Source organism: Zootermopsis nevadensis, unplaced genomic scaffold (assembly GCF_977971745.1).
Source record: "Zootermopsis nevadensis isolate Lab colony 2312 unplaced genomic scaffold, Znev_1.0 Znev_ptg000003l, whole genome shotgun sequence".
Taxonomy (NCBI): Eukaryota; Metazoa; Arthropoda; class Insecta; order Blattodea; family Termopsidae; genus Zootermopsis; species Zootermopsis nevadensis.
This window is the reverse complement of record NW_028259135.1, coordinates 8,010,781-8,026,030: the sequence shown is the minus strand read 5'-3', so window position 1 is coordinate 8,026,030 and position 15,250 is coordinate 8,010,781. Positions and strand designations below refer to the sequence as shown.

The window sequence follows — 15,250 nt, the reverse complement described above, 5'->3', positions numbered from 1 at the left end:
ACCTATACAATTCTGTATGCATGCCAAGAGTTCAAACTTCATACAAGTTTTAAGCAATTCTTTTCCAACCCTCACTTCTTCATAATCATGATTGCACTCTTGTAATTGTCTTAGTTGCACAAATAGTGACAAGCAAAAGCATTTGATTTCTTCATAAGGTTAAAGCGAAGGGTTAACGTTAGTACACAGAAAATGAGTTCCCCTGTACAAGCGCAAGGACAGTATGTTGTGGAATGGAGCGAAATTCAGCGGGGAGACATTTTACCTATGTTGACCCAACAGTTTGTTCCTTCAAGTTACATAAATGGTTTAGCATCTGGAGTTGAAGGACTGGGCTGCAGAGACGATCGGCCTCCTAGCTTGTTCCAGTGCCGCATTAAGTTGTTTCAAGAACGGTCAGAAACTTGGGGATCATTTGAACAGGAACATCCTTTAAATCAGATAAAGGCAGATGCAGCGTTTGTAAGCAAATTCAAAGAAGTTCTTTCTGTATCCATAATAGATGATAGGAAAATCTGAAATTCCCAGCCAGACCCTCAGGACAAGTTTGAACAGGATAGGTGCGAAGGAAAAGCAGAATGAAAGTTAATGAATAGTGAATGGTTCAGAGTAATAATCAATGAGTTACTGACCTGAGTTTGTCATTTGATGAAATCTCATATTTAATACGAATGTACAAATTAACACACACACACACACACACACAAGCAGGGACATATGTACCTACATTCTACATACAAGTTATATAACAATTATGTACACAATTTTTAAATGTGGAAATATGTTTTGTGGTCTTCTGGATTGTGACACTGTTTGCATCAACAGACCAGAATCCACCATTATTTATTTACTTATTTAGTGTTCTGTCTGAGGACAGGTCCATATGAACGGGATCCTTCCATCCTTTTCTCGGACTGGGACCTGTTCATATACGTTCTTGGCAGATGATCCAGAAGTGGTGTGCCATTGCCTTCTTCTGTGTGTGAATGGAGTAATTGTTGGGATGCCACGGAGGAAAACTCCGTGTTGCCTAGACCACGGCCTTGCCCAACACAAGTTATAAATTCGGGCACCGCCGGGAATCGAACCCAAGACCCCCAGGATTACAAGGCCAGCGTTCTAACCGCTAGACCACCTCATCTTATTATTATTTAGTGTTCTGTCTGACGACAGGTCCATATGAACAGGATCCTTCCATCCTTTTCTCGGACTGGGACCTGTTCATATACGTTCTTGGCAGATGATCCAGAAGTGGTTTGCCATTGCCTTCTTCTGTGTGTGAATGGAGTAATTGTTGGGATGCCACGGAGGAAAACTCCGTGTTGCCTAGACCACGGCCTTGCCCAACACAAGTTATAAATTCGGGCACCGCCGGGAATCGAACCCGAGACCCCCAGGATTACAAGGCCAGCGTTCTAACCGCTAGACCACCTCATCTTATTATTATTTAGTGTTCTGTCTGACGACAGGTCCATATGAACAGGATCCTTCCATCCTTTTCTCGGACTGGGACCTGTTCATATACGTTCTTGGCGGATGATCCAGAATCCACCATTACAGAGTTTTATTTCCTGTATAAAAATTAATTACATACAGTTTCATTTAGAATTATAATAAGTTGTCGCTACATACTTAAAGTAAAGGCAGTCTGTATAAGTGAACTGTACCTTGTCTGTAATTACCATAACAAATTTAAGGAGGAATTTTAATTTGAAAGGAAGCTGATGTTTTAACAAGTCATCAGTTTCATCAGTGGAATATGTATTGCAGATGTTACTGTATTAGCAAAGCTTAAGAAGTGTGTATGTAGTTTAGAAGAATTCAGAATTATGGAGTATGTTGTGCAGTTTTTTGATGTATGGTACGTGAAGGGAGGAAATATTTGTATACTCTCTGTTGAATATATTTAGTGTTCTGCAAATAGTTGGCAGATTTCTGCTACATTATTAACGTGGGTCAGATGTGGCACTTATGGTCGACATGCTTGGATTATTACTCATATTCTATTTAACATTCCATTCATTGTTTACTCTTTGTCTTTCATCACTCTGTATATGTAAATGTGTTTTCAGTTTACATCTGTTACAAATATATTAAATGGTTAAATACTTATTTGAATATAAGGAATCTCTCTTACCATTCCAGCTGGCCAGCATATTTTAAACTAACCATTAGGGTCAAGATTTTTGTTATGCATTTTCATGAATTGTAAATAAAATGTTTCAGGAATACTCGTATAGTATTTACATTGTTTTGCTGTAGTAAGTCTGCACAAATGTTCTTGATAATTATCATAAGGGTTTAAGAGGAATATTCTTTGGTCCACATGTGCGCTGAGAAACTTGATTCAGACTATTTGTGTAAATCATATGAGTAGTTATTTCTGGTAGCACCTTTTTTACAGGTAACAGTCATAAAGTGCATTTGAGATTTCAGATTATCACAGCAGTAGATTTGAAGATGACTGACTTCTGGAATGTTGCGCCATTTCATCTGATTTGCACTTACTGCTTCCATCATCAAGGTTATGATGATGGAGACAGTAAGCACCTCTGAAACACTGATAAGACAGAAATTTTCATACAGTGCAGAGTCAAATTATTTGTATTTTCATTTATTCAAACCATTTTCATGTGATCTTTTATCTAATTAAAGACAAATGATAATTATTTAAATTATTATGTCCCAAAAACAGACTGATGGACATCATGATAATACACACATACCAATTGAAGTGTGGGATATTAAAAGGAAAACATAATAATATATAACATACTTCTGACAGTGACAGTGAAGATGATGTGCCACTAGTGAACAGGTTTGGAACCAATGTCATTTTCTGGCAGAAGCATGTTATGCCACTGCAAGTGAGGGATTTTTGAGAAGAATTTGGGGCAAATATATCAGACACTTGTGAATCTCCTATTGATGTGTTTCATTGCATGTTTACAGATGACATTATAAATCATCTAGTGTTTCAAACAAACCTGTGTGCTACACAGAAGCAAGGTGGTGGCCTACAATTTCAACCAACAGATAACAAAGAAATGAAAAAAATTATTTCTATCAATATCCTTATGGGAATTAAAAAACTGCCAAGATATAAAGACTATTGGTCATCTGACGAAATGATTAGAGACACTTTCATAATTTCAGTAATGAACAGAAATCGTTTTGAATGGTTCCTTGGCATGAATGACAATAGTGCTCAGCCACCACGAAATGACCAGAATTATGACAAAATCTACAAGATCCGTACCTTGTTAGAAATGTTGTCCAAGACATTCAAGGACTGCTACAAGTTATCAAGTCCAGTCAATCGAATCAATGATTCGATTCAAAGGGTGCTCCGGCCTCCACCAATACATGCCTCAGAAACCCATAAAGAGGGGGTACAAGGTATGGGTATGAGCATATGACAGTGGATATGTATCTGAATTTCAGATATATACTGGAAAAATAGGCCAGACAACATAAAAATATTTTGGAGCTAGAGTGGTTCAGTATCTAACAAAACATCTTGAAAGAAAAAACCATCATGTTTATTTTGACAATTATTTCACATCTGTACCACTCGTGAAGATCCTACAAGACATGGGAATTTATGCCTGTGGCACAGTGAAGAAACAAAGAGTAGGGATGCCAAAAGATTTCAAGAATGAGACACACATGAAAAGAGGCAAATATGATGTTAGGAGCAACAGCTGTGGCATTACTGCAACGCTGTGGAAAGACAAAAGGCATTCTGTTTCTGTCAAACGTTCATGATCCACGTGACGTTAGCACTGTGGCAAGGAAGAATATAAAGATGGGACCTCTGAGGACATTTCTTAAATTGTGAAACAATACAATGCAAACATGAGATTTGTGGACAAAGCTGATATGCTGAAGTCTCTGTATGAAATAGACATTACAAAACTTATCCATTGCTGATTTCAGTGATACCAGTGGTCTTTAAAGGTCCTGCATTAGTCATGAATATGAATATGAATTTAAACAGCACAGGGGCGTGAGCTGGTTTTGAAGAAAGAAAAACAGCCTTGTAATGCAGTACAATTACTCTGTTTAAGTATGTCCACCCCTTTATTTAATTGGGCAACTGTCAAAAATTTTACCAATTACCATTCTTTAATCTCAAACATTTATCAGTTCAAAATTGATGGCTAAACAACCTTGAAGTATAAGTTATCTTCACGATTCAATATGCATTTCTAAATTGCAGAATGAATCTTCAACAGCATTCAGTTTTAACTTCCAAATTCTTTTTCAAGAACTGTAATTTTGATGGCTTCACTTGGCAACACACTCAATTTTCTTATTTACAATTTCAATCAGAAGTAAATTTGAAGGGATCATTTCTGTATCTTGCACAGAAATCTGCTATCACAGAAACAGGACTTTATCTGTCAAAGTCAAGAGAACCACGTAAAGTAAGCCTACTTACTTCCTAATCAAATGCTGAAATATCATACTCCACATTTAAGAATATTATGTAAGTTTAAAGCAACTTTCTGTAGTATAAGGGTAAAACTTGAAACATAATCATTTTACTCAGAGTGAAACATAATGACTGAATGGAAATGTATGTTTTAGTTGAGAGGCATGAAGGAAACAAATCATTTGAGAGACCTTGACATACATAGGATACTATTAAAATAGATCTTTTATATAAAAATGGTTTCAAGCTGTGGACTTCATTAACCTGGGTCTATTTTTAATACCAGAGTGAACCTTCGAGTATCACAAACATTGGTACCATCACATTATAATAATTACCACAGGATGAAACATGCTATGGTAGCTCATGATTTAATTTTCCAGAAGAGTGGGCCGAACATTTGAGACACAAATGCAAGCCAACATGGATTTTTGAACTCCTGTGATAGCCAGTGTTTCAACAACATAATTATTGCAAGTACTAATTAAGAATGTTTGGGGAACGAGGAACTCACGGCCTCCTCAAGAGAGCAAAAAACTGGAGAAATGTATGTGTGAATATGCTGTCACATTATTCCAGCCGAATGCATTTTCACACTTATGTACATGCTAACCATCTGTTACTGCTCCTTACAAAACTCACACATCTTTCAACTATACCACCTAAGTATTAAAAAAATTGGATGTGCACAGATTAAAATCATTTGGCTCAAGACATGATCAAGTCACAGTTTGCACACAGTAATGAAACTCTGAGTTCCATTAAGAGCAGGAAGGTTTCTTGACTAGCTGAGCTACTACTGGATTCTCAAGAAGATTCTTTTCTATAGATGTAAATGCATTCATCATGAGAGATCTGAACGTGAAAAAAAAGGTATTGTAGACCTTGTATACCATTTTTTTACAAAAGTCTAAGTGATTATCTGTGGACTTCTTTTGCGACACATGTACATGTTGACCATTTTTATCTGGTTCATGACCTTTGACAGTTTCAATGAAGTACAAATTCTGTTTAGTCCTGTGTGACCAACCTACAACAAGCAAACGTGTACCATGAGCACCTTATTATTCCATATAGCTGATAAATACTAGCAGTAATTTAAATTTTTTTGCCAATTTTTTGTAGTATTTCAATAAGTAAACATTTATGGATACCACAGCATTATGCATGCATCATTTGATGTTCCACATGAGAATAACAGACATTGATACACAAAATAGTATTAATAGCATCCTTACAATATTTCAGTAAAATACAACTTCTTTTATTAGAAAAAAGGGCAACCCAAAATACCACTATCTTCAATAACAAATAACACATTTTGTCAGCACCAATTTAATATACTAAAATAATCCATACAATTCAATGCAAGTGTTGAAAAATTGTGTGACACAAAGAGATCTCAGCGCTTACAAAACAGACAGAAGGATAAATGTTTATAACCACAAATGATCTGCTGTAGATTCTGCTTTACATTCTGAGTATCAATTAAACAGATGAAATAACACACATCAGTATTTCACCTGCATGTAGCACGACATATTTTTTTCTGGGTTTTCTATTTCACAAGAAGCATGAAAATGAAGTAGATCCATCAGTTTAAGAAAACTCTAGTGTCAATGGGAAGTTATATCAGCGTGGTATTGTTTTAACAAAGTAAATTACCACTGGTGGTGATAGCTGATTCACAGAATCACCTGAAGTACACTGTAATGTTATTTGCTTGATGAAAATCTTTCTGCTTACATGTTTCAACCTAAGTGGGCCATATTATATTCATTATTATGGGTGCTGTGCAGTATTCTTGATGTAGACAACACTGTATCATACATGGGGATTGACAATGAGACAAACATTTAAAAAATTTAAAATATGAAAGTTACAAATAAGCATTTGTAACTTAAAAGTTCATAATTCATTTTTGATGTTCCTATTAACCATACCTTTTACTGTTGGCTTATACTTACTTCATAATACATTTTAAAAAAATGGTGCTCAGTTGCTTTTGTTGTTGGAGATGGGGTAAGTGTGTACACAATTTGTCATATATCTGGTAACACACAACCATGTTCCAGGGTGTAGCATGTGTAATAGTGCCAATGGCAGTAGGTTTTCTGCAGACACAAAACTTGAATGTGTTTTGATTCATGTGCATGTTTTGCCAAATAAACTTGTTTGGTTCTTAGTTTCTTTTTGACTGTAAACATAATATAGTGTCTGTTTTATGACTGATATGCTCAAGTACTGAGTGTAAAGTCTGCATATAATTTTACCATAAGACTGTCAATCAACACTATCATTATTAATAAATAAATAAAATAAAAAAGAGTACCCAAAGATGACAGTTTCGAAATCACCAAAAAGACTGTTATCAAACAAATAAGGTAAGCATGTGAACTGTTTGAAATGTTAACGATAAATGTACTGTGTGTGTGTGTGTGTGTGGGGGGGGGGGGGGGGTTGAAATATGCATTACGGTTACTAATTTTACACTTACGATACTATTACAGGATGATAAGATAATATACATATGTTCCTTACTTTTTACACTTTTACTTATACAGTAGGGCACCGCTTATACGGCGGGTTAGGGACCAGACCCCCGCCGTAAAGCGAAAATCGCCGTAAAGCGGATCTTTGCCTTTTTTCACTTGCAAATGCATATGAAAGCCTAATAAGATGTTACACTATCATATAGTAAGTGCACAATAGCGCTAGGTCTAAGAAAATGATATGAAAGTTAAATGAATATCAGTAGAACACACATTGTCCTCAGCTTATAGTGACTGGTGAATATAAATTTGCAAATTGATATGCTTATAGTAGGAAGGATGAAGGAGATGGCGCATCTTCATCATCTGACTCTTCAACGAATCTTATTCGTTTTGGTGATGGTTCAGAAGCTCTTGCAGGGGTTGGTGTTGCTGATGAAGTTGACATTTCTGCAGTTGAAGATGGGGCTGGTGCTTTCTTAAAGTATGAGAGCAATGAGCTTTGCCTCATAGAATATAGTTTCCTTTCCCTTAGAATTTCCTTATAGCATGCAATACCATTTAGAAGAGTAGCATTGACTTTAGAACTTCTATCGAAATTTGGGTCTATTCTCTCAAAACCTGCTATTCCAATTTCTATGTGGTTGATATATTCTTGCAATTCCTTGGTTGTCATTTCTCTCGGGACATCAGAATTATCATCAGGATGAGACTCCTCTTCTTGAAAAATCCTCCTTTGCTCTTCAAGCAGAAGAAGATCTTCATCAGATAAGGGCTGGTCATGAGACCTAAGCAATTCTGCCACATCCTCAGGATCTACTTCCAACTCCAACTCCCTTGCCATTTCCACAACATTTGAAGTCACTTCCTCCACTGGATTTGAAAACCCTTCAAAATTGTCCATAAGTTCTGGAATTAGTTTCTTCCAAACGCCTGTAAGAGTACTTTCTTTAACTTCATCCCATGCATCTCTAATAGTTTTTATACCATCTAGAATGGTGAAACCTTTCCAAAATGCTTTTAATTTATTTTCTTTTGATGCTGCTGATGTATCACTGTCCAAGGCATTTATAGCCTTAGCGAAAGTCCTCCTTATATAATACATTTTAAAGTTAACAATTACACCTTGGTCCATAGGTTGCAGTAATGAAGTTGTATTTGCAGGCAGGAAAACAACATGTATCTCAGGATACATGCCAATCAGAGCTCTAGGATGTCCTGGTGCATTATCAAAAAGAAGTAAAATCTTGAAAGGAATCTTCTTTTCCTTGCAGTAAGCTTCAACTGTAGGCTTAAAATAGTCTGTGAACCAAGTTGTAAAAAGATTACCAGTCATCCATGCTTTGGCATTGGATTTATAGTAAACTGGTAGGCTAGCTTTTGCATAATTCTTTAGTGCCCTAGGATTCTCGGCGTGATAAATGAGCATAGGCTTCAACTTACAATCACCAGCTGCATTAGCCCCTAACAAGAGTGTTAGCCTGTCTTTTGCAGCTTTGAATCCAGGCATTGACTTCTCTTCTTTGGCAATATAAGTCCTGGAAGGCATCTTTTTCCAATATAATGCAGTTTCATCTACATTAAAAATCTGTTCTTTGGTGTATCCACCCACTTCGATTATCGTAGCTAGCTCATGTGGATACCTCTCTGCAGCTTCTGTTTCTGCACTAGCCGATTCACCCTGCACTTTAATGTTATGAAGTTGGCTTCTATCTTTAAACCTTTGAAACCATCCTCTGCTAGCTTCGAATTTCCCATCAGCAGCTTCCTCACCTCTCCCAGCCTTCATAGAATTGAAGAGACTTAAAGCCTTGCCGTGGATGATGCCTCGGCTTAAAGGCACATTGTGGCTGGTTTGATCTTCAATCCACACAACTAAAAGTTTCTCCATGTCCGCAATAAGGCTATCTCTTTTTCTTATGACTTTAGAGTTCATTGGTGTGGCACTTTTAATTTCATGTAACACTTTCTCCTTAGCGTTCACGATGGCACTAACAGTTTGGAGAGCTAGGCCTAGCTTACGTCCTATCTCGGACATAGACAAGCCTTGTTCACGAAGTTTAATTATATCTAACTTGGCATTTAAAGTAAGAGGCTTACGACTCCTCTTTTTATCGCTACTACCCTTAGACGCCATTGTAATTACACTGTAGTAACACAAAAATATTATATAAATATACAGTTTGTAATAACGGAAAAATTGCCAGAAATACAGAGAGACGCGGAGCGCACAAAAGCTGTAAACAGACTGAATCAGCGACGAGAAAATGGCGCCGGACGCACTTCTCTGACTCAGCTGTTGAGCGCCGTATTAGCGAATCGCCGTAAAGCGGAGCGCCGTAAAGCGGGGCCCTACTGTATATAGACAGTAGTATGTGAAAATTTTACAATCACAATTACCTGATTCACAACTTCGAAGAACAGTGCACATGTTGAATTTGGATAGAATGTACACAACTTCCACTAGCACGTACCTCCAATTCCTATTTCTGTGTCAGAAACACACGGTCCCCTCACATTAAGGGACGCACATGAACCAATGGCTCCTGACACTGAAATTACAGAAGAAGAAAAAAACTTAATATCTTGCTCTGACAAACTTCAAAATTTAGTTTCTTCTTAAATTCAACAGTACATTGGAAGTTTCTGATAACTACTGATCTCATAATAACAATTAAAACATTTTTTATACATATTCCTTTGACATGCGGATTTTAGTTCAGCATAACCATGGATACATATTTTATTCAGGGTTATAATTATTCCAGAAATTCATTCATTGGGAGTTATCAAACGTACCTTTCAACTGTCTTGAAGTCTTCACTTCTAATGTCCCGTTAAATGCCATTTTTAATTCTCCTTTCTGGTCCTTAGAAAATACTCTCTGAAAAGTCTGTTTAAATAGAGATGAGTTGAAGCAATCACCCATAATCATGTGGCCACTGAAAACATGAAATGGCTAATAATGCAACGTTATACACTAAAGTACTTGATCAAAATGACATCATTTCTTAGAAATATTTTGGTTAGGTTAAATAACCTGAACGTTGCACAGCCACTAAGTGAAAGAATTATACACATTTATCTCATCAACAAAAAAATCACATTGTGAAAAGAAGTTTTATGAACATAATCGTTTATGAATATAACAAAAGAAGAAGAAAAAGAAAAGATAGTTCATAATCAACATTTCTTCTTTAAAGATTTTAAACTTTCTAAATGAACTGTTAATATGATTGCAGAACTATCTGATCATTACACACATTCGATTCCATGACCCCCGCATTATTATTCGTTCGATAACACACTTTCTTTGGCCATAATGCTTCTATCTGGCAGTGATTACATGCTGCAATCACATACATTAAAAAATTATGTAAACCACATATACCAGCTACAAGGATCAATATTACAACAAGAAAGTGTTTCAGAACTCACCCTGTAGAGTTACAACACTCCTTCATTTCTAACAGCCCTGTTTGGTTCAGAGAACAAGAATAAATATCTACAGCGTGACCATTTGTGGCGGCACGCACGGCCAAGGCCTTATAATGTTTTATGACCTTCTCCTTGTAATGCACAATATTTTTGTTGATATCGTGATACATCCTGATTGGTTGACGAAGATCATCATTCACCACTTGGCCAGGTCCTTGAGAGCAAGGACCTCCTACAAATAGCATGATCCTTGCTCCTGTATTTGGGTATGTGCACTGCAGAGAACAAACAGTTTTCAAGAGGAATTAACCAAGAGATTTTCTTGCATGTCAATATCACAAAATATGCTACAAAATGTTTTTACCCTCCAACTCACATGGTGCTGTATTATTACCTTTCTTGAAGTCTGAACCCAATGTGCACCTCTGTGGCCAATTTTACACAATGTACGAGTTTATTAAACTTTTAGAGTTGCTAATTAAATCACAACTGTATTTTTATACCAACACCTTACAACACATGATCTGGAAGAATTCTAAAGGTTAAAGCAAATTTATTAATATTCTCTAAAATTTAGAATTTTATTTTTGTTAAAATTATTTCAAAATAAGCTTCAAGGTAATTAAATTTCCATTTCTTAAACTGATATTTTAATAGAATTAATTACCAAATTTTCAATTATTTAGTGAATCGGAAGGAAATAAAAATGTGATTACTCAGAGATCCACTATACACAGCACATAGCATTTTGTCCTGGCACTAATAAACCGGCCCAAAGAAATTTGAAAGAAGAGCACAAACAATACACAAAAGTGATTAAATTTTATTAGCACAAACTGTGTGTTAAAGTCTGATTCAAATGATTACAGCAAAACCTGCGAGAATTTTATCAAAGTGAAAGGCCAAAAAGTGTATCTCATCAAAATTAACCCAAAATAGTATATTAATCATGTCCACTTTTCTTGAAGTTTGAAGACTCATTCTATGTGCCAAGTGCTTAAAACCTTTCCAAACACAACCTCATACAATCTTTTATACTTGTAAGAAACAAGTGCACTGGAATAAATATCAGAAAGCTACGAGAATCTAAAACATTCACTTGAATAACCTTCAATAACAGCATTCCTCAGCCATGCAATGAAAAATGTTGCTGGCTTGTTACACTATCTAACTGTATACCAAAGGTATAAACAGAACCAGGTAGAATGTAAAAGGGGGGGTAAATACAATATTGTTAATATGCAATAAAAATCTTTTCTAATTTAGAATTAGTCCTAAAACAACAGATTACTTAAGGCATTTGGCAGGGCTCAATGGAGAGGGGATCAGCACAATGCAAGGCCTCTACCTACACAGAAAAACATAACACAGAGGAAAATGGACATACATCCATGCACTAAGTGATTCAAGCTCGCAAACAAGCTGAAATCATTTAGGACCATATGTTCCAAAGATCACAAAGCCAATATAACTGAAACTGCATCATATTCAGTTATAAACTCACATGTAAGAAAATACAAATCTGCTACAAGACTGTTCATGTAGGTATCCATCCAGTCTGCCACAACTACATTGGACAATGACAATTTTATAAGATTTTCTTTTATATTCATGGTGCTTCATGAATATAAATTATACATTTCTGACATGCTACAAAAAAGTATTTAACACAAATCTAAAAGAATTTGAAGTAGTTCACAGCAACATTCCTGAGATGCGCTAGACATCCAGTAAAAGCCTTCGGCGCTGGGTTCATATCTCAACTGTTGCCACTATAACTTAAATGAAAATAAACAAACATGAGTATAATAACCTCAAAACTCACAAATCATCAAATATTCCCCATACAATGGACAATGTCCAACATAACTGTGACGCACAGAATCAGCCACTGCCACAAATATTTAGATAATCACAACCATTGTAAGACATGATAAACTCAAATGTCTTGACATTCTTTGATGAGTCATACCAATACAGAAAAATGCAGTCTGACAAGAGAAAACAATGATTTACCATGACAGTGGTGATTTTAGAAACAGAAGCCAAACCAAGAGAAACCTACAAAGAATAAATTAAAGAGAAGAAAATATTTATTTACAATCAAAAGTAAAATGTGGCAATATACACACCTCATGACTAGACCAACTCAATGTAATTAATATTACTTGCCTCCAGTAAACCAACAGCAATGGACAAAGCAACGCCTGTTGATCGGAGTGACCGTTTACCTTGGGCAACTGGCCAAGAATCACGCTGCAGGTCTCAGGTGACATTCGTGAACTGGCTGCAGAAACCTGAGAGTAACAAATATCTAACATATACAAAAGACAAATCTGCTTACATTGTCAGTTTTCACATGCCACAATTAATTATGTTTGTCTTCACTTGAATCATATCTATATGATATACGTCCTTTCTTGCTTGTAGATATGTGGCTACGTAACACTGTAAGCATATATAATGTGCACTATATACCTGTTAGGTGGTGGTAACACCTGCCCTCCAGGACCTCGAAGTTGCTGCTGCTGAGGTGCACTGAATTCACGGATTCTTAGCATATCCTGAATCTGCTTTGCTGTGTAATCTTTAGTGCCCCTAAAAGGATAGCTTTTTGAAATTCCTATGCAGCCCAGCTCATGCACGTATACTATTTTTCCAAATGTGATGAGACCAATAAGAGCATTAGGAGGAAGTAAACTAAGAGAATTTTGAAGAGTATCTTTCAGTGCATTTAATTCTTCATCATCAATACATGTGTCCAACACTAGGAGGAAAATGGGTGGTAAACATTGTGCACGCTGAAAAATTGAAAATTAGCATTAATCATAACAGGTAATTTAAAAAAGAAATAACATAACAGCACTATCATTAATATCACTGTTTGAGCCACCAGACCAGTTCAAACCCTGTTATTTTTAAAATCAGCTTATGCGTAATACTAACATGAACATTGCCACAAAGCAGTTGATGGGGGCCTGTCTTTAGTAATAAAACATTAAGTGACAAGCAGCCATATAAAGACTTAAATGTGGGAGTCTGTTTTCAAATGGTAATATTTCTTTTTTATTTAGGCACATGAGAAGAAGAATATTATTAACAACAGTCAACAACTATTATTAATTGTACACACGACAGGCTTTCATACAGACTTTTGTGGCAAAGATAGATTACATTTTCCATATTTTCTTACACTTATTTATACTCTTTTGTTCATAAATGACCTTTCGAGGCATATAATAAAGTGAAGTATGGGAGATATCAGATTAGTTCTAGAACAACTAATATATAGCCTATTCCGTGCAAAAACTATGACAGCAGTTGACAAAGGATTATGATACCAAATATTTGTAGTCTGTACAAATTATGGGGCATATTTTAAGCACTATCACATTTGCCTGGAGGAACTTAAAAAAAATAAAATAAAATTCCTCAGAGCAGCAAAGATTCAGACCATCACACCATGATTATTCACAAACATTATCTGAATCAGATCACGCTTAGTTCAACCTTTATGTAACCAAATACACGTGGCTTTAGCAACACTATTCAACTATACTCCACGAAAGAAAAATGGTGACATGACAGTACTCACAGTTACGATATATTCAACGGTAGAAGACTTTGGAATGAGTTCGGCTGGTTGATTCTGTTTTGATATTGCAGCATACTTTAGTGGAAACTGAAACACGACAATACCTCAAATTATCAAATATCCTTACTCAATAAAAAAACTGCAAATTACATGTGAATTTTCTGGAAATATTCAGATTTCTTGTCACCTAGAGGTTCAATAATAATTCACTCACACTGAAAACTCAACGATATTGATATTTTGGGACAAGCATGCCTGCACATATAGAAAGCCCTTTCTTACTGTGTTTTAAAAGCATATTATAATTCCTTCCTTACTGAACACGGTCAACTGAGTAACAACCAAGTCAACATTTGAATATCATAGAATAAGTGTACAATGACTTTCTGTTTTAATGACACAAAACTCATTAAATAATAAATCAGTGTATACTCACAGGATTCATGTGAGAGCAAAAATTGCACTCCCAGAGTTTAGCATAATAATCCACCTGACATAAAGGGTTGATAATTGCTCTACATGTGTTCTGGCTGCATAACACTGGGTCATATTCAATTGGGGATAAATCTGAAATATAGTTACACGTCACATTTCTCTGGTTATGTACTTTTTGCATAAAAATACGTGACACGAGGATGTGTTCAGTTAGGTCCTTAGATCAACTGCTTTCAGCTTGTACAGTTTAATGTAAACTTTATTAAGTAAATGTAATTTTACAATAAATGGGTTAGCAGGATGTAATTCTGTCGGTAATTTCCTACCTGCATGTCAGTAGCATTTCATGTTGGGAGTGAGACTGGAAGGGTGACACTCGGGCAAAATAAGGCACTGGGATGATAGGTTAAGAGAGTAGGGAGAGGGTACTGGATAAAGACGGCATGACATAGCATACAGCTTCTAAAATTCTCTAAAGACATAGGATCAAAACAAAGTGTCATGAACAAATTTTTGGTCCTATAAAAGGGGGGGGGGGGGGTTGAAACAGTGTTGTCGTTCTTCCTTCATTTGCCTTTGTAAATGAGAAAAAACATTATTGTATGCAAGATGACCACAAAGCCTTGTATTTAAATAAACCCCCACGTAGTGAACACCATCTTACCACAAACTTGGGGTTATCGTGGTGGTGGTGATTTTCTTACTTGGTCTCTTCTTTAATGGCTGATACAAACAGCTAAGAGGTACAACTAAACGTGTTGTCTCTAGTAATGTATCTGGCCAAGAATTCCAAGAAAATTTAACTCCATCAACATCTTCATTCTGCCGGATGGATTCCTCGTATGTTGTCAT

At 36.0% G+C, this 15,250-nt stretch overlaps 1 pseudogene across 1 annotated transcript; it reads right to left on the bottom strand.

Annotated features, from left to right (window-relative positions):
* Positions 1-9,138: 9,138 nt before the first annotated feature.
* LOC110840137 (protein transport protein Sec23A-like) lies at positions 9,139-15,250 on the bottom strand (annotated as a pseudogene). Its single transcript, XR_015538081.1, has 9 exons — positions 15,133-15,250; positions 15,063-15,068; positions 14,400-14,530; positions 13,964-14,050; positions 12,847-13,169; positions 12,541-12,665; positions 10,369-10,643; positions 9,730-9,872; positions 9,139-9,482 (listed from the first exon to the last, which is right to left on the bottom strand). The product of XR_015538081.1 is annotated as a protein transport protein Sec23A-like (transcript).